This window comes from Hyperolius riggenbachi, chromosome 3, assembly GCF_040937935.1.
Source record: "Hyperolius riggenbachi isolate aHypRig1 chromosome 3, aHypRig1.pri, whole genome shotgun sequence".
In the NCBI taxonomy this organism is placed as follows: Eukaryota; Metazoa; Chordata; class Amphibia; order Anura; family Hyperoliidae; genus Hyperolius; species Hyperolius riggenbachi.
The window spans coordinates 328,362,429-328,381,976 of record NC_090648.1 but is presented as its reverse complement, the minus strand read 5'-3'; positions in this window follow the sequence as shown (position 1 = coordinate 328,381,976).

Below are 19,548 nucleotides of genomic sequence, written 5' to 3'. Positions count from 1 at the left end.
TATTCTTGGGCCTGAAAGGCATACATTCCCTGGGCTGGAGGTCACTGCAGATCATAAGTGACTAAGCATTTTTGTCCTCCGTTATTTAAAGGACACCTAAAGTGAGAGGGATATGGAGGTCGCCATATATATTTCCTTTTAAACCAGTTGCCTGGTTGTCCTGTTGAGCCTCTGCCTTTAATACTAATTGGCAGCCAATAAAGAGCTTGACCGTGAGGAACAGTAGATGAGGAGTAAAGGTAGCCATACACTGGTCGATTTGCCATCAGATTCGACCAACAGATAGATCCCTCTCTGATCGAATCTGATCAGAGAGGGATCGTATGGCTAACTTTACTGCAAACAGATTGTGAACCGATTTCAGCCTGAAACCGATCACAATCTGTTGTGGTGGTGCTGCCGCCGCTCCCCCCGCATGCCCGCATACATTACCTGCTCCGCCCGCACGACTCCAGTCACCAGGTCTCCGCTGTCTTCTCCGCTCTGGTCTCCGGCCCCAGCATGCTTTACTTCTTCCTGCCCGGCAGGAAGTTTAAACAGTAGAGCGCCCTCTACTGTTTAAACTTCCTGCCGGGCAGGAGGAACTGAATCATGCCGGAGACCAGCGCAGACATGGAGCAGCGGTGACCGGGGATAGTCGTGCCGGCAGAGCAGGTAATGTATGCGGCTCTATTGCGTCGGTCGTCGGGTACTCGAAAGCCGCTAGCGACGCGCTCCCTACCCGCGGGCGATCGACGGTAATTTTCCGCACGGAGCGATTGATGGGATCGGACGAAATAGATCGAAATTTGGCGTGTAGCGCGAACGATTGGCAGCAGATTCAATCCCAGTGATCGAATCTGCTGTCGAAACGGCGGCAAATCGGGCCAGTGTATGGCCAGCTTAAGAGGAAAGATTTCAAGAAAGAAGTCAAGCAGCCACGTTCAGTATAGATTGGAGATGTGCGAGTCTGTTAGTTTGTAGACCACAAAAAAGTATGTTACACTAATCCAGGCGACATATTGTAAGAGCATGCGGTAAGATTTAAGTAGTGTCTTCGGTGATAAAAAGTTTTTTGATACGCGATATGTGTTCGAACTGGAACAAGGTGTTTGAACCTAAGCAATGTGCTTTGGGGACTGAAGTTTTAGGGGTGTTATTAACATCTATTGTTTTATCAGGCAGGGAAGTTGAATGAAACGATATGGAAATGATTAGTTCCATTTTACTCATATTAAGTTTTTTAAGAAGCCAGGGGTCATGCAAAAGGATATAGCTGACAAGCAATCAGGAAGACATGTAAGGAGGTAGGCCTAGTGCACACCGGAGCGTTTCCGCTGCGGTTTGCGATCTGCTTGCGGGTGCGGATCTGCTTGGGTAATGTATTTCAATGGGCTGGTGCACACCAGAGCGGGAGGCGTTTTGCAGAAACGCATACTCCCGGGCTGCTGCAGATTTTGGATTGCGGATGCGTTTCTGCCTCAATGTTAAGTATAGGAAAACCGCAAACCGCTCTGAAAAACGGCACTTCAGAGCGGTTTGCCAGGCGTTTTTTGTTACAGTAGCTGTTCAGTAACAGCTTTACTGTAACAATACATGAAATCTACTACACCAAAGACGCTAGACAAAACCGCAAAACGCTAGCTGAAACGCTGCAGAAAAAGAAGAAAAAGCGTTTCAAAACCTGCTAGCATTTTGCGGATCTGCTAGCGGGTTTTGGTGTGCACCAGGCCGTAGTCAAGTTCTGGGGCTGAGAAGTACAGTTGTGTATCACCTGCATATAAGTGGCATTGAAAGCCAAATGAGTTTATTAAGTTGCTGAGACTGTCTGTGCATATAGACGTAAAAGAGGCCTGAGGTACCGCACGGACAAAGGATGTGGAGAAGACGAGATCTGACTGAAGCTGCATACTCTTTGCAGAAGAAAAAGGATGGAATCCGGGCACCTTCCGTCCAATACTATTTATTGCAAGGCAAGACAGACATCCATAGGTTACCATAACCATAAATACCTCGTTTTGGTTAACGGTGATGAACGGTGGAGGTGGGGAAGCCAGGGCACTAAGTGGATCCGGTGTGACCAAGCGTCTGCACAGACGCGAAACGGCCGTCGCCGGATCCACTTAGTGCCCTGGCTTCCCCACCTCCACCGTTCATCACCGTTAAGACCACCAGAACGAGGTATTTATGGTTATGGTAAGCTATGGATGTCTGTCTTACCTTGCAATAAATAGTATTGGACGGAAGGTGCCCGGATTCCATCCTTTTTCTTCTGCAAACATTATAACACATTCGTGCTTTCTTTCTACTGTATCCGTGGAGCACACGTCCCAGCAAAAAGACAAGAGGTGACAAGAGGTGACCATTGATGAGACGGTGAGGACATTTTTGCTTTCATTTTTCACACACGCAAGTAACCATGAAGCTCAATACACAGGGAGTGCCACTCATTTAACCCTTTCTCTCAAAAACATGAAGCTGAATACTCACCTGATCACATCAGAAGATGGATTGGGGAACCTCACAAGATACAAGAAGGATTTATTCGCCAAGTGCGGGGGTGCCATATTCGGAATTGCTTGTGGTACACATGGCTTTGGCAAAGTACACAGCAACAGTTGTCTATATTACATACAGTATATGGCTACGATTACACAAACTAACATTGACAATACATTTTACGACTGCAATTGCTACCATTTTACATGCTAGCAGCATGTACAAGAGAACCTTGACGGAGTCCGAGCATCAATGCCACCCCACGAACAAGCGTTCCATCATCAATCTTCCTACCTGCGGAACTTGCAAAGGCACATGAGGGCAAACGAGCAGTCAAACAATTGGAGCACTTTGAGCGGGCGTCGTCGCGGATATCTCATCTGCCGTGACAATCGTAATCGCCGCCAGTGCAAAACATCATTCCTTTAATCCTGCGCATGTACCCACTTCGAGAGATTGCGGAAATGATCGCTCATCACACAATAAATCGGTCATCGGAAAAATCACGCCAAAAGTCATGGGTACAAGCTTTAAAGTGACAGTGAAGTGAAAAAAATTATATAATGAATTGTATATGCAGTACAGCCAGGTAAAAGCTGTACTACTATAGAATAGAATCTATGCAAAAGAGCTTCTCTGAGCTCTTCTACCCAACTTAGGTGTTTTCTGAAGCACTTATACATCAGAGAAACAGTGAGAGACAGCTTCAGATAAGGTTTTACTGCAGGGAAGTTCAAAGGGTCATTAGCTCTGCTTTGCTTTATAGTTTAAAATACAGTAGAGTGTGGTTTGTAAGCTGCAAATATGACAGAATTATGCAATGTTATAAAAATATGCAAATCGCTCAAGAAATGCCAGGAATTGCTTAACAAAATCGCCTACAAAAGCACTTAGCGCTAGCGATTTGTAGTGGGAACTAGGCCTTAGAGCTGTTTCTGTGGAATGGTTGGCGTGAAAGCCAAACTGAAACTGATCACTGGGGCACATTTGCTATCTATACTGGGAAGCTAATACTAGGGCATGTGTGGCTTCAAATACTTGGTGGGGGGCTACCTAATACTGGGGATCCCTCTAGCTACCCATACTAGGCTGCTGACTCTGGTTACCTAATGAACTCTGGTGTCACTTTCATACAATTCTCTCTTGGTGTTATATAGGAAGTCATGTCTCTGTCACTCTCTCAGCAATATGATGCACAGTATCTGCAAGACCAATCAAAATCAAAATATAAAATCAAAAATATATGAGCTTTATCAGAATGGGTAGAGGCGGGTACGCCAAAACCTGATGAAGGGGCATATTCAACAAACATTGGTAAAAATATAAGTTTACTTACATTCGTTATTTAGCCTGTGTGCAAATAGTACAACTCTCATTACTTGGGTGACGTGTGCATTGCTAGTATACCTTACATTACGCTATTTACATATGTGCATTATGCTAGCAACGTGGACATTACCTAGGTAATTGGAGTTGACCTATTTGCATAATGCGTGCAATGTAACTGGTGTAAGAACTGATAAAATTGCTGTGTACCTATGTTTGCTGTATATGCCCAGCGCCGAATTAATGGCAAGGCAACAAAGGCACTTGCCTGAGGCCTGGTGGGAACAGGTGGGCTTGTATTGAGTGGACTAGCTGGTGGTTTGAAAGATGTTTTCATTGTTCCTTTCCCGCTTCCCTGACAGACCTCATAGTCATCGCGCCCACCCAGCATCACTATAGAATGACTTGGACACGTTTGTTCCTGGAAGGAGTGATGCCCAGCCTCAGTTACTTGAACACTTCCCTATCCTCGACTGTCTATCAGATGATCCCCATAGTCACTTGGCTCCAGAATGTACAGAAAAAGGAACTGAGCTCCTGGCAGAAGCATATTTCTCCCTCACTGATTTGAAATCCGCAACAGAGTTAGACCCTCGGATATCAGCTACCACCCTACACCTGTGAGCAGAGCAGAGGAAGTGAGCGGCTGCAGCTCCATCAGCACAGTCCCTTCCTGAATGTAGGAGCTGCTCACTGGTGTCTGGAAGCTGCTGGGAGCTGAGAGGGTCTGACTGTTGGGAGAGCATTCAAGTCAGTGGGGAGGAAATTGCTTCTGCTTGGAGGTCAGTTTCTTCTCTACTCTCTGGTGCCAGGTGACCATGAGGATCATGTGTAGGACAGTTGGGAAAGCATAGGGACAATTGCAGTGACAGTATGATCTATCCCTGCTCTCAGAAAATATCCCAGCACTGCTGTAAGCATTAAAACTTGTGTACTATATTAAATGTGGTATATACATCACTAGTTGTGCACATCTGCCGTATGGTTGGGGTACCTGCAAGGATGCGTGAGGCGGAGGGTTAGAGATGGCTCGAACCCCAGATTTTGGTTCTGCGGACCGTCCGCAATAGACTTCAATGGGCAGGTGAACTTCAAAAACGACAAACACTGTTTCTAGCCTAAAACTGATGGAAAATATGTTTCAAGGGGTCTAACACCTGGAGGGGGGCATAGCGGAGTGGGATACACGCCAAAAGGCCCTGGGAAAATTATGGATTTGATGCAGAGCAGGGTTATAATCCCTAAAGGGCAGAAATCACATTGCATTCCTAAATTGGAGGCATAAAGTGCTTGAAAACATCTTGCGTGTGTATACATGGATCAGGTAGTGTAGTTGTATACTGCTTTACACTGACTGATGGTATGGTAATAAAGTGTGGGACTACAAATCCCAGCTAGCCTGGCTAGCAACTGTCTGTGGGCTCTATGTATATGCAGTGTCACCCACAAAGACAGCTATGCTTTAGTAAGTTAAATCACAAATGCAGTGACAAGATATGCAATGGTAATACAGAGTGTGGGCCTGTCACACTACAGCAAGGCCCAGCTGCAACAGGGCTGTATCTATGCATGTGGTTACACTCAAAAAAAAAAAAAAAAACAGATCAGAAGAAAATTAGCTCTCAAAAGAGCTTTTTGTGGGGTGCTTTCAGCAACAGTGAGCGAGAAGCAAGCTAACAGCCTAACTAACGCTTTCCCTATCTCCAAATGTCTCTCCCTTCCTCTCACTATAGCAAGATCAGCAGACTGAGAACATGGCCGATGCTGCAGCTTTTAAAGGGGGGGTCCGTGGGGGAGGGCTGCCATGTGTCTGCTGACTGTGATGTAGAGGGTCAAAGTTTAGCCCAATGACAAGGTATAGGAGGTGGATCGAACGCGATATGTGTCTGCTACCTGCCGCGGCGAACCGTTCGGGCCATCTCTACTGAGGGTGACCAGGGGTGACAATGGCCCTTTATCCTGTGTAAAAACAGATGTAGGGCCATCGTCACCGCTGGTCACACACTTCTGTGCACAGCTCCTGAAAATTCCCTAAGGTGGCAGCACTCCTCCTAACACAAGGATGGGAGACTGGAAGGCTGCAAATAAAGAAACACTGCACAGCCAGCCTCCTGCCCTTTCCATGGTAGGACAGCAATTTAAAAAAAAAAAGCAATGTAAACATATTTGCATATATATTTGGTTACATTTTCCCACATTTTTTACAATGCAGTCCCTACAATGTTAATTCCATTTGAACTCTTTTTTTTTTTTTTTCAAGTGTCATCTTGAGGCCGGTTTATGACTACTAACCAGTGTTATAGGTGCACTGCGGTGCACTGATTGCACCACAATGGTAAAAATAGCTTTCGGGAATTACTGTGGCAATGCGTGGTAATCTTCCTTCTGGCTGCAAGTCAAGCAGGAAGTGAGGCTCTCTAGCGCTCACTTCCTGTGGTCAAAATTAGAATTGCGTGGAAGTGTATCGAAAAAATACGCTTCCGCGCACCGCAATGCAAATGCCAAAAATTTAAACAGCGGTGTTGCCATAGAGTTGCATAACTTTCAATTGCCTCATGTCACTGTGCATGCTGGTAACTAACGCGTGGATGCTCCAGCTCTTTGCACTGGGCCAGGTACAAAATGCCCCATAGACTTACATTGGTCTATCGTTACCCTCCTGCAAAACAGGGTAATTAATCACACCAGTGTGAAAGGGGCCTTAAGGGGGTTGTCCAGATTATGCCTGCCAGATCTCCTTAGCAACACAAATATTAACTCTGTTTCGATATTTCATATCACTGGAGTCTGTGGGGGACATTTATCAAGAGTGTCTGAGACAAAACATTAGTAGGTTTTTAGAAATCTGTGCAGAATTGTCTCAGATATCCCAAGAAATCACTAAATAGTGCAGTTTCCTTCTTTAACTGTTAGGAATAAGAGGAATTGGTTAGGTTTCTCAGACAGTCTAGTGCGTGAGAGAAATTGCTGTTGTTGAGGTATTCAGTAAATCTGCTGTATTGCATCAATGCCCAGCACTGGAAGGGTTAAGCACAGAACAGTTTCACAGGACACCTGGCAGCAGAGGGGAGGGGCCCTTCAAATCATGCCTAGTCTATACTGCTGCACTATCTGTAGAACTGCTATAAAGCACTTATAATCTGCAGCAGTTTAGGAATGGATTTGCACTTTTGTTAACTGCAGTGCAGCTCTAGAAATCCATGCTGAACTGCAGCTATTAAGTAGGATTTGAGAAGTTTCTTATTATCATGCAGAACAGTTTCTTTTGCTGGTTAGAACAGTTTAAGAAAAAAAAAAAACTTGTCGGTAATGCTTTGGTAAATCTGGCCCAGTGGGGTTTGTCAAAACAGCTTCCATATTACATGGAGCCAACCACCAACTGATAGGGGTCTCTTATTTACATGCATTCCTGTGCAGTTTCATAATCAAACACATTGCCTGTTCCATCCATAATTCAATCCAAATTGAATCAGTAGAGGATTTTGTTGAAAAATGTCTTGAATCACTATTGCAAAACTCTTCGCTGAAATTTATCTCAATATACAGATGCATATCTTAAGAAAGCACATTGTTCAGTTCTTATTAGCGAACAATGTTGAGGTGTTTAAGTTGACTGCTAAATGAAGAAATCTCACTTGTTTTGAAATGCCTGAATAATGTGACATTCACACAGTCTTCAGTCTACCTTTAAAGCTGACGGCTTTTTGGCAAACATAATGACTTTATTTTTGTATTGTTGGTGGTGCGACATCTAGACTCAGCATACGGCATGAATATTATGTGACACCTGTTTCCAGCTTGATCTCCCATGGGTAACGGTTTTATCTTTTCCATAACTCAGAGTGGGAATATTTTTAGCCTGTAATATTCTTTACAACACAATATTTGCATGCATAATTAGGTTCATATCATTTGTCTTTCTGATAGCTTTTATGAGAGATACTGCTTCAGGCATGCTGAAGGAATTCACATGGTACGACTACAAGATATGTCCCCTGCTCCCCATTTCTTGATGAGACGCACGCACGCACGCACGCACAAAATTTTTTCCATTTTTGAGAAAAAGTCAGGGCTTTCAATTGGGATCTATATATCAGTCAAATTGAGATGAAAAATGTTCTTAGTATAAATATGCAAGACCAGATTTATACTTTTTTAGTAGAGATGGCCTGAAAAGTTTGGCGGCAGACAGTATCCAGCGAACTTCTGCTGTTCACGTTCTCCGCGAACTGCGACCATATGGTGTGTCCGACCCGCCCTCTAGACATCATCATGGAGCCAAAATTTGACACCTTACCTCACAGTCAGCAGATGCATGGCATCCAATCAGCTAGCACCCCTTCCTGATCCTACACCCCCATATAAAAAAGCAGTTGCAGTGGCCATATTGGGTTTATTCTCTGCTGACTCCTGACTGTTAGTGAGAGCGAGGTCAGACTTGCTGCAGATAGGAGGAAATGCAGGTAGGGAAAGCATTAGCTAGGCCGGTGTTCTTGTTCCATACTTGCTGTTAAAGCACCCCAAACAAGCTATCTATACTGGGAAATGAGGCTGTCAAATACTGTGGGCACATCTGGCTATTTATACTGGGGAGGGGGGACTGCCTGATATTGGTTGCACATCTGCCTGCCTATTCTGGGAATTGGGAGATTCTACCTAATACTGGGGCCACAGCTGACTATCTATAGTGTGTGTGTGTGTGTATGTGGTCTTAACACTGGAGGCACATCTGGCTATCTATACTGGGGAATGAGGCTGTCAAATACTGTGGGCACATCTGGCTATTTATACTGGGTAGGGGGACTGCCTGATAATTGCGGCGCATATGTCTGCCTATGCTGGGGAGTAGGAGAACCTACCTTTTACTTTTACTATTCACTGTGAGTAGCAGATCTTGGTCTGTTTGTGAGTAGCAGACACTGGAGTTGTTCCGTGAATGTGTCCTCCTTGATCTCGGCAATTCTCTGATCCCCTCCTAGTGGGGAAGCACATCTTCTCTTTTCCTAGTCCCCAGTGGGTTTTATAGTCGTTGTACATCACGTTAGGAGGGTGTCACTTGTGCTTGGACTAGACCTGTGGGAAGTATCAGGTCCATCCATTATTTACACCAGGAGTGCTCATGTCCCCTCAATGATAACACCTTTTGTTACATATACATGTGGATCTAATGGTGTAATTTCTTTTTATGTTGACAGTTGACATTTGCAATATTTGCAATATAACCTCTATATGCGTTCAAACTGTATGCAGCTTTGTGGATTTTTTGGATGTGCTTCCTATCTTTCGCCACAAGATGTCATCAGAAGACATATGCATTGGCCATATTGTGGCCTTATGTGCTTTATAAAGCAAAAAAAAAGCAGAAAGCAGAAAAATGTATCTTGATCAAATAATGTGGATTTCTTTATTACTTTTTATATATTCTATGTATACTTGATATTCATACAAAGATAAGTTATGTATTATTATACTGTGAGTACATTGGTGAGGTTACCTGCCTGTCATTTCTTATTGGGTGCGACGTTTAGGTCGCACGGCCGGAAGCAATACATACTGATGCGTGCAAGCTTTTGGTCGCATGCCCGGAAGTTACGTGATTCTGCTCTGGAGCGCTGACATCAGAAACACATACGTATGGCCATACATGGGACTGATCTAGGGGGGGGGGGGGGGCAGGCGCAGGGCAGTTTCTAGGCTAAAATGCACCCATGGCGAGGGTGTTAAAATACATGCCCGCAGTATAGGTTAGCCAGGTCTAGTTGCACTCAGTATAGGTAGCCAGCTATTGGTCCCCTCAGTATAGGTAGCCAGGCATAGTATAGGTAGCCAGGCATAGGTGCCCCAGTATAGTTGCCCCCAGTATAGGTTAGCCAGGTAGGTGCCTCCAGTATAGGTGGCCGGTATAGTTGCCCCCAGTATAGGTTAGATAGGCAGGTGCCCCCGGTATAGGTTAGAAAGGTAGGTGCCCCCAGTACAGGTTAGCTAGGTGGGTTCCTCTAATATAGGGAGTAAGAATAGTTCCCTAAGCCTAGGTTAGATGGGTAGGTGCCCCCAGTATGGGTTAGTTAGGTGGGTGCCTCCAATATAGGTAGCCAGTATAGTTGCCACCAGTATAGGCTAGGTAGGTAGGTGCCCCAATACAGGATAGATAGGTAGGGGCCCTCCAGTATAGATTAGATTAGGTAGGTGCCCCCCAGTGTGGTTAGATTAGGTAGGTGCCCCCCCCCCAGTATAGGTTAGATTAGGTAGGTGCCCCCAGTATAGGTTAGATTAGGTAGGTGTCCCCTAGTATAGGTTAGTTTAGGTAGGTGCCCCCAGTATTGGTTATATTAGGTAGGTGCCCCCAGTATTGGTTATATTAGGTAGGTGCCCCCCAGTATAGGTTAGATTAGGCAGGTGCCCCCCCAGTATAGGTTAGATTAGGTAGGTGCCCCCCAGTATAGGTTAGATTAGGTAGGTACCACCCCCCCCCCCCAGTGTGGTTAGATTAGGTAGGTGCCCCCAGTGTGGTTAGATTAGGTAGGTGCCCCCCAGTATAGGTTACATTAGGTAGGTGCCCCCCCCCCCAGTGTGGTTAGATTAGGTAGGTGCCCCCCCCCCCAGTGTGGTTAGATTAGGTAGGTGCCCCCCAGTATAGGTTGGATTAGGTAGGTGCCCTCCAGTATAGGTTAGATAGGTAGCTGCCCCCCAGTATGGAGGGGGGAGCCAAAGCCACAGGGAGGGCAGCCCGACCTCTCTCTCCCTTCCTCTCCGTGGGCCGCCCTCCGTGCTCCCACCCTCCGAGTCTGACTGCAGGGAAGGGAAGCGCTGTGTACAGAGCGCAACTCACCTCCCCCTGGATCCAATCGCCGCTGGTCTCCTCTTTTGTCTTCATAGCCGCTGATACACACGCTGCTTCCGGCTAAACAGGAAGCAGCGTGTGTATCAGCGGCTATGAAGAGAAGATGAGACCAGCGGTGATTGGAACCAGGGAGGTGAGTTGCGCTCTGTACACAGAGCTTCCCTTCCCTGCAGTCAGACTCGGAGGGGGGAGCACGGAGTGCGGCCCGCGGAGAGGAAGGGAGAGAGAGGTCGGGCTGCCCTCCCCGTGGCTTTGGCTTCCCCCTCCATTACAGCGCCCAAAACTCTTTCGGCACCCAGGGAGCCCGCACGGGCCGCACGGCCCTAGAAACGGGCCTGGGCAGGCGAGTCTCTTGCCCCAGGCGCAGTTTGTTGAATTCTTAAAAAGGCGGCAAAATTTGGATGGGGAATGGCAGTTTAGGTGCCAAAACCTGACCTTTAGGTGCCAAAACCTGACCTTGCCCCAGGCGCAACTTGGTCTAGATCCGTCCCTGTGGCCATATGACACAGCGCAGCGTCCCCCGCCCTCCTTCCTTCCCATAAAAATACGCACTGCTTTTAACTAGACAGCCTCCATTGAAGCAGATGCTGTCTGCGAGCGCGTCGGGCATAGCTCTCCTGTCCTGAACCTCTTCTTCATTCGCTCTGGTAAGCCTCACCACTATAAGAACTTTGCTCTCTTGTATAAATTTATCCGACACAATTATTGACTGCTCTTTTGTCATGTTTTTTCATATAGGTCTAGCATAATATCAATATTGATCACTTGTTAGCCCTATGCCTGGATGCCATGTTTTTACTGCGTTTATTATTTTTTGTGCATATATATGGTACTGAAGGATTTTTGGCATATTTTCACTATGCTATTACTTTTTCACCTTATCTATGGCGTTTGTCATGGTTGTCACTCAGAGAGGGTACTTTTTTCTTTGAAGCTTGTTCATTTGCATAAATTACCCTAGAGTCTGGAAAACTTACATTGGTGCTATTGCTCATTACTGAAGTTGATGTATCCTAAGGCTGGCTCTGTATATGAGTTGTATTATATAAGCGGACATGATTTTCTGTAACAAATTACACCACACTCTCATGTTGCATCATCCTTTGTAAGCATTCTAAAAATGCTGTTGTCTTTATAAACAATTTTTTCTGTTATGCATCCCTGTCCTGAGAAATCGATTCATATGTTAACAAATGTTTATAATCACTAAGGTATACTTATAAAAATACATTGCCTCGTATAAGTGTTAGAATGTTTGCAATTGTTAGAATGCTGAACATGTTATGCATTGTGCCACTAGATGGCACTGCTATTTAAAAGAAATATTTGTCTGTTATTCCAAACACAGTCCTATGTGGATTTATTTTTATTTCTCCACCATTTAGTGGTGCCACTGGATCAACTTAATATTTTAAAACTATTACATGAAAAAACACTGCAGATAATTATTATATAATACTTTTATATAATGTTAAAATAAATGTATTCCTTAGTACATTAAAATTTGTGTTTTAACTGCTAGTTTCATTCTGAATTTTTAAATAGAATATATAGTAATTGTTTTTACTAGAGGTACCCTCCAATATTTGTAGAAAGAAAGGCCCCAGTATAGGTAGCCATATGCGCCCTGCAGTGAAGATAGCCAAAAGTTACTCCCTGTATGGGTAGCTAGCGGTGCCCTCCAGTATAGGTAGCAAGAGGTGCCACACTGTGCCGGTAGCATGGGATGGCCCCCACCTCCCAGTATAAGTAACCAGAAGGGCTCCTAGCATAAGTAGCCATATGTGCCCCCAGGCAGGGTCGTAGCAATAGGGGGTGCAGAGGTTGCGACCGCATCACGGCCCTTGGGCCAGAGGGGCCCCGAAGGGCCCTTCCTCAGTTACAGTATTAGCTCTCTATTGGTCCTTTGCTCATAATAATGACTTCTATAGATGCTTTGAATAGTGGTAATCATTAACAAGCTGTTCCCCATCCCCTTCTTGCACCTCTGACACTGTAGTTGCCATTGGCAGGTTTAGGTGTGCCATATCAATTGTTATGTATAGAGTGCTTGCAGGGCCCCAATGTAAAACTTGCATCGGGGGCCCACAGCTCCTTGGCTACGCCACTGCCCCCAGAGTATGTAGCCTGACATAGCTCCTTTTGTAGGTAGACAGATTATCCCTGTAGTATAGGGACGGCACCTGACTAACCTTGGGGGTAGGGGTTAAGCACCCCCTAGCTTACTATAATAAAGAGGGGAACGGCACCTGGCTAACCTATACTGGGGGGAGGGGCGGAACCTGCCTAACTAAACTAAAGGGGTGGCGGCATCTGGCTATCAATACTAGAATGCTCATATTCAGACCTCACCACTGCTGCTAGGAACCCTATTATTCCTTGTGCCTGTGCCCTGTCTGTATACAAGCACAACCATACTGGGCATGTGCGAGTATGGTCCACACATGCCCAGTAGCACAAAGCCGCTCATGCACAGAAGAAGTGGCTGTGAATGGTTGGCTTTGTGCTACTGGGCATATGTGGACCATACTCAGACATAACTAGTATGGTTGCAATTGTGCACAGATGAGAGTGCAGTCACAAGAAAGAAGGGGGCCCCAGGCAGGTTTTAGGTCAGGTTTGCTTTAAGAATATTTACTGGGGAAAAAGTGTGTGCATGTTGGAGGGTGTTTAGGATGCTGTTGGTCAGGGGGCAGCTGGGGACCATGGAATGTGGGCGGCTAAAAGTCCAAATCTGGCACTGCACACAGATGTACAGCCTGGGACTGCTACACTGTCAGGTATTGCTACCTGTAGCTTCCAAACCAATGCATAGGGAAGGAGCACAGTCACCTTGCTAAAGAAGGCAGGCGTAATGCATGTCACTTGAATTAACAGGGCAGAACTGATTATTAGGGCTCAGACACACAAAAATCGCTCCCATTCACTTTCATTAAAATCGCAGTAAAAATAGCGTAAAAGTTGCAAGCGCTCAGAAAAGCGCTTATAGTGTGTCTAAGCCCTTACACCTGGATCAGGCACTTTTTGTCAAGTCCAATGTTTCAAAAATGCTGTTAAAGTTAGTTTGCCATAAAGGTGCTCCTAATTGATTTTTTTTTATTTTTCTGTGTAGTAGGGGTTATGTTATATGACATAATCATTACCCTTCTGCGCTCCACAAGCAGATACGGTATGAGTGACATAACTACAGAGCCATGGGACCAAGCACAAATGTTATACTAACCTCCTCCTCTCCCCAGCAACGTATAACCCAATAATGCAGACCACTAAAACTGGCTTCCTAATGAGAGCCTCAGTGTAATGATTACCACTATTCCAGGGCTATACAGAGGTGATCATTATCAGCACCAATAAATGGCTAATGCAATAACTGGAGGGGAGGGCCCATGTGGGGCACTCAGAACCAAGGGCCATTGTGCAGTTGCAACCTCTGCATGCTCTATGGCTAAATCACTGATACAATGTGAGCCCCGAAGCGCTAAAAAAGCATTTTATCAAACATTAGACTCAATGCAAAGTTGCAAACTGAAACACTCTTCAGAACAATGCAAGTCCAGCATTACTTCCACACTTTTATTTTGAAAAATGTCAGAATTCCTGGAATTAATAGTGTTGTTTATGTAACATAGACAGCAGCAACCTTTGAAGAGTTTTTTTTATGCTTACAGTTTTGATTTAAATTGAAAATGGCATTTATAAAAATTAAATGGAACATTTTGTTAGTTTGTACTTCATTTTTTATAGCCCATGAAAAGACAGAGTGAGCAACATTTGAGGACCGTAATGTTGCTTAGAAAGATAGAAAAGCTTCTCTGTGTTGCTAAGCAACATCATGCCCCTCTACTGTAGCTTGTGTATATTTTGTTAAGCAACATCACACAAAGAGGATACTTTCATGTTGCTACAGCTAATATCAATCTCAAAATGTGAACCTTTATAAATTATTTTCTATTGGAAGTTCTGTGATGGGCATATGTGATTGGATGCAATGGAAATAACACCACATCATACATAAACCTAAATACATCTCTACCTGTGGCATCTACATCTAGCCCAAATGAGAATCTTGGAGGGGATAGGAAGGATGCCGACCAAAGATGTTTCAATGTGTCTATACATCCACATAAATAGGTAATGTTCAACTAGCAATCTGACATTGAGCTTTAATGATTTCTTCTGAGTAAGTGAACTATTAATTTACAAAATGCATTGAGTATGAATTGTTTTACATAAATAAATAAAATAACAAAGAACCCCCCACATATGTCAAAGTTGTTGATTTTAACTGTGAACATTCCATATATTTGTGTTTTGCCCATTATAAATACTGTATCCCTTAAATACAGGGTATTATATGAATGAATTGTCAGTAGATAAATTCCTCCAATCCATATCGATGGGACGGAAGTTGTAAGAGTTCACTGTGCCCGTCTTCTGGCTACAACCATCTACAACAACCTGAGTTGAAGGGCCAACACCACCTCCACCCAGAGGAAAGCCCAGCAGATACTATTCTTCCTTCTCCAACTAAAGAAGTTTGGCATGGTCCAGAAACTTATGGCGAGCTTCTACTCCGCCACAATTGAATCTTTTCTCTGTTGTTCTATCCTGGTCTGGTATGCTGGCTCCTCCGCCATTGACAGACACAATCTGCAAAAGGCTCATCAGATCAGAAGAGAGAATCTTTGGGAACCCCCATCCTGGACCTCCTCTACAAAACCAGACTGGGCACTAGAGCTTTGTGGGTCGACAACGATCCCTCACAACCAGGCTACCGCTTCTTCAGTCGGCTCCCTTCAGACTGGAGGTTTAGGTCCATCTCCACCAAGACCTCAAGGCAGAGGAACAGCTTCTTCCCCGCAGTGGTCAACTCACTGAACTCTCTTCACACACTCCCTCTCCTCCTCCCTTCCTCCTCAGTTCCCTACCCCCCCCCCCCACATTAGGTCGTTCCTCCTCCCTTAGCTTTTTTTAAGTTGTGCCCACCTCCATACTCCCAGTGTAGTAGCCTGATGTGCGCCCTCCCTCCCCAGTGATGTATCCTGATATGCCCCCATCCCTGCCCCCCAGTGCAGTAGCCTGATGTGCCCCCCTCCACCCCACAAAATTATTTGTTTGCTGGTGATCAATGGCCCACCACTCCCCCTCTCCCCGTGTGCTCCCGTACACCCCCTCAGCGTAACGGAAGCAGTGGGAACAGACACACACTCACCTCCGCCAAGTTCCAGGAGATGTAGGTCACGTTTGTCTGCCCTGTAGTGATTCTGTCCTTCACTTTCTGTTTCTCCGTTTGGGCTCTAGTGCCTGAACAGAAAAGCAGGAAGCGCAGGACTGAATCACTACAGGGGAGACAGACGGAGGGGGATACTTGTGGGCTCCTACAGATGGAGAGTTTGTGGGGCAATTGCCCCCTTTGCCCATATGGAAATGCCCTGGTTTATATACCCAAGCATTTTGGATCACTTGATGGATCACTTGATGTATATCCCATTTAAGTTCCATTTGTATTTAAATATCAATGATGTGGGAAAGTCTGCAACAAACAGTTGATCCTAAAATAACTTTTAAATAATATGTTGAAAGCTAGGGGTTCCTTGTTTTTGGGTCTTATGAAATAGATCTACTCATTTTGCTTCTGCTAACTTGGGAGTACGGTAGAGATGGTCAATGAGATGCTAATAATTGTTGCCTGATTGCAAATTTAATGCAAATTTTAATCAGCTTGGAATTGGGCCAATCAAATGCACATCCTACCATTTTTATTGGCTCCAAGCTTCATACATTTTGCATTAACGTTGCATGCACATTGCAATTATTATATTTCATTGAACACATCTACTTGTTAGGGAATCACACATATACAGGGCCAGATTTACCATAAGGCAAAGTAGGCATGTGCCTACAGGTGCCTGATGATGGAAAGTTGGCTCCCTCCCCTAGGGCATCCCTCTCTTCTTCTCTATGCAGATTTCCAAGCAGAGCATAAATGAGAGGTTCATCAACCACCTTTCTTCATTCCACTGGTGAGATATCTATTCATCACTAGCAGCTTAATACTGAAAGTACCTTTGGCTACTGTGATGATTTGCTCAGCTGCCTGTGCAGGCAGGCAGCTTTTTGACCATTGTTTTGATTTGCATGCTGCAGGACTCTGGAAAGAAGAGCTTCTGTCAGTTTTGCAGCTTGTGCTTGCAGAGGAATTTGCATACGTTGTCATGCAAATTGCCTGGCCACATTCATTGGAGGCGTGTACTATAAGTACTATGTCTTTCCCACAATGCTTTGCTGTTCATAAGGATTTCGTCCTATTTAACACTCCTGGTGGGGTGTCAGCCTTGCTCTCTGTTTGAACATCAGCTTAGAGTAATTCCTGAATCTGCGCTAGGCAGATTTCCCTAGTGCAGTTAGGATTGTATTATCTGTATTGCCTGTTCTGTCTTGTCTTGCCTGTTGCCATTGTCCTGTCCCTATGGTGGTTGACAGGAAATGGTTCTGATCTCTGTTCTTGGAGTATAGCTGGTGCAGGGGTTGCTACCAGCTATTTCTTCTGTTCTGTCTCCTGGGATCGCGCTAGCTACTTTTCGCTAGCGCTGGGGATCCTTCTGTTCTGTCTCCTGGGATCGTGCTAGCTACTTTTCGCTAGTGCTGGGGATCCTTCTGTTCTGCTACTCTGTACCTGGATCGCGCTAGCCACTTTTCGCTAGTGCTGTGGATCCTATCTCTCGCTTGTCCCTGTTTTCGTGTGTCTGTCTTATCTGCTACGACCGCTTACTGGAGGCTCGGTGAGGTAACCGTTAAGCAAGCGTTCGCGTCCTCTGTTTCATATTTGTCTGTCGATGGTTAGTTAGGCGTGCTTGTCTCTATTGTGCTTATCACGTGGAGACCGCGCATAGCCGCGTGCACTGTTGCGAATGAGTGCGGTGTTCGCGGTTAGCTAGCGTTAGTTGTTTTCCGCATCTTCTCATTGTATTATATACTGTGCCTTTGCTACCCTCGTATTCTGTCCTGGTCTGCCTTGTGTCACGTCTGGCGATCGCACCTCTCGCGATCGCGTTCCTATTTCATATCTGCTGTTGTGTGTGCGCGGTCGCGGGGTGGCGACTGGATTGGCGCACACACATACAACCTGTCCCTTTGCTCGTTCTCATTCGCAATCGCCTCTCTTGCGATTGCGTTCTGCGCTTCGTACAATTCCTGTCTGGCATTTGTGGAGGTACAGAGGATTGGTTCCTCTGCACTCCCCAGCGCCATCTGCCGAAAGGAATTTCCCTCTACAGGTGCGTAGCACCTTTTGCTGGGTGCCTGCAATTACACGCTTGTGGAGGATTTCCGCCGTGTCAGCGCACGCGTTGTGCGCTGATCACAGAGAAAGTTCCACAATCATTACAGCTACCTAATACTTAGGGGCATCTGTAGCTATCTACCATGGGCAAGTAAGGGAGAAGCAACAGCTTGGCCTGCCAGCACACTTGCAGTTCAGTTTGGTGGGGGTTTGTAGGTTCATAGAGGACAAAGTCTAAGGTTGCAGGTCATCTGTGCCTATAGAGTCAAGTGATGTAAATCCAGGCCTGCGCATGTAGCTGGTTTGCTATGCTGATTGGCAAGCTTTTCATTGACCTTGTAAGCTCTCTTTTTTTTCTCATTTCCGAAATGGTGCTTATTTTCAAAAATGTTACTAGTTAAATGAAAAATTTTACCTTCAAGACATTACACAAAATGATAAATGTGATTGTGAACAGCTTTGCAACTTTATTGTTCTTAAACTGATTTACTGAAAGTCTTTCAGTAAAATATAGAGCAGCTCGAATTTGTTGTTTTGATGTATTAAAGCAATGATTTAGACTTTCTTTGCTTTTTGTTGTCATCAGTCCTTTGTGGCTTGCTTATGATACTTTTATTTTTTACTAGTGCCAATTTAAGAAATTCTGGACCCTTGAAATGACTGAAGTTTGTTATAGCTTACAGCATTATTATTCTAGCTGTATTAAGTTTGCTTAAGGCAAATGTAATAATATCTCCTATATAGTATTTTTAAAAGATATTAAAAGTCACCCAAGAGTTATGTAACCATATAAAATAGCAGGGCATCAGCTAGATGTCTTCATACAGGTCAGAAAAATCCAATGTGGCTTAAAGTATATTTTACTTTTAAGTTAAGATCATAATATTTCCTCTAATATTCCTGGCCCCAGAGAGAAACAGTGTGCATCCTGAAGCTATTGTCAAACCGTTCACCTTCAGGCCTAGATATTATTTCCCAAAAGAAATAGATTGCATCAGGATTCATGAAATTCTATATATTCATGCATCCCTATAGTGCTTGTATTAGCAGAATAACATAAAAAGGAAGCTCAAATAAATTCTTACGTATTAAGTGAAATGTAAGCGTAAAGCTTTACAAGTCCCACATTCGCAAACTACGGTAATGTAATTTTTAGGGGATTTTTAAAGCTGCAGCAAGACTGTTAGTAATGAAACTTGTATAGGATATGTTTAAACGAACAACTGAAGTGAGAAGATTATGGAGGCTGCCTTTTTACTTCCTTTTAAAGAATGCCAGTTGCCTGGCAGCTCTGCTGATCTATTTGGCTGCAGTAGTGTTTAAATAACACCAGAAACTAGCATGCAGCTAGTCTTGTCAGATCTGACAATAATGTCAAAAACACCTGATTTGCATATGCTTATTCAGGGTTTATGGCTAAAAGTATTAAAGGCAGAGGATCAGCAGGGCTGGTATTGTTTAAAAGGAAAAAAATATGGCAACCTCCATATCCCTCTGATTACAGTTGCCATTTAAACATCACTAGTAGTAGCATTGCCACTTGATGATAGGACCTGTTTCCACTACAAATCACTAATTCAAATAACCTGTGATGCAATATTTGCCAATTTTAAAGGACCAC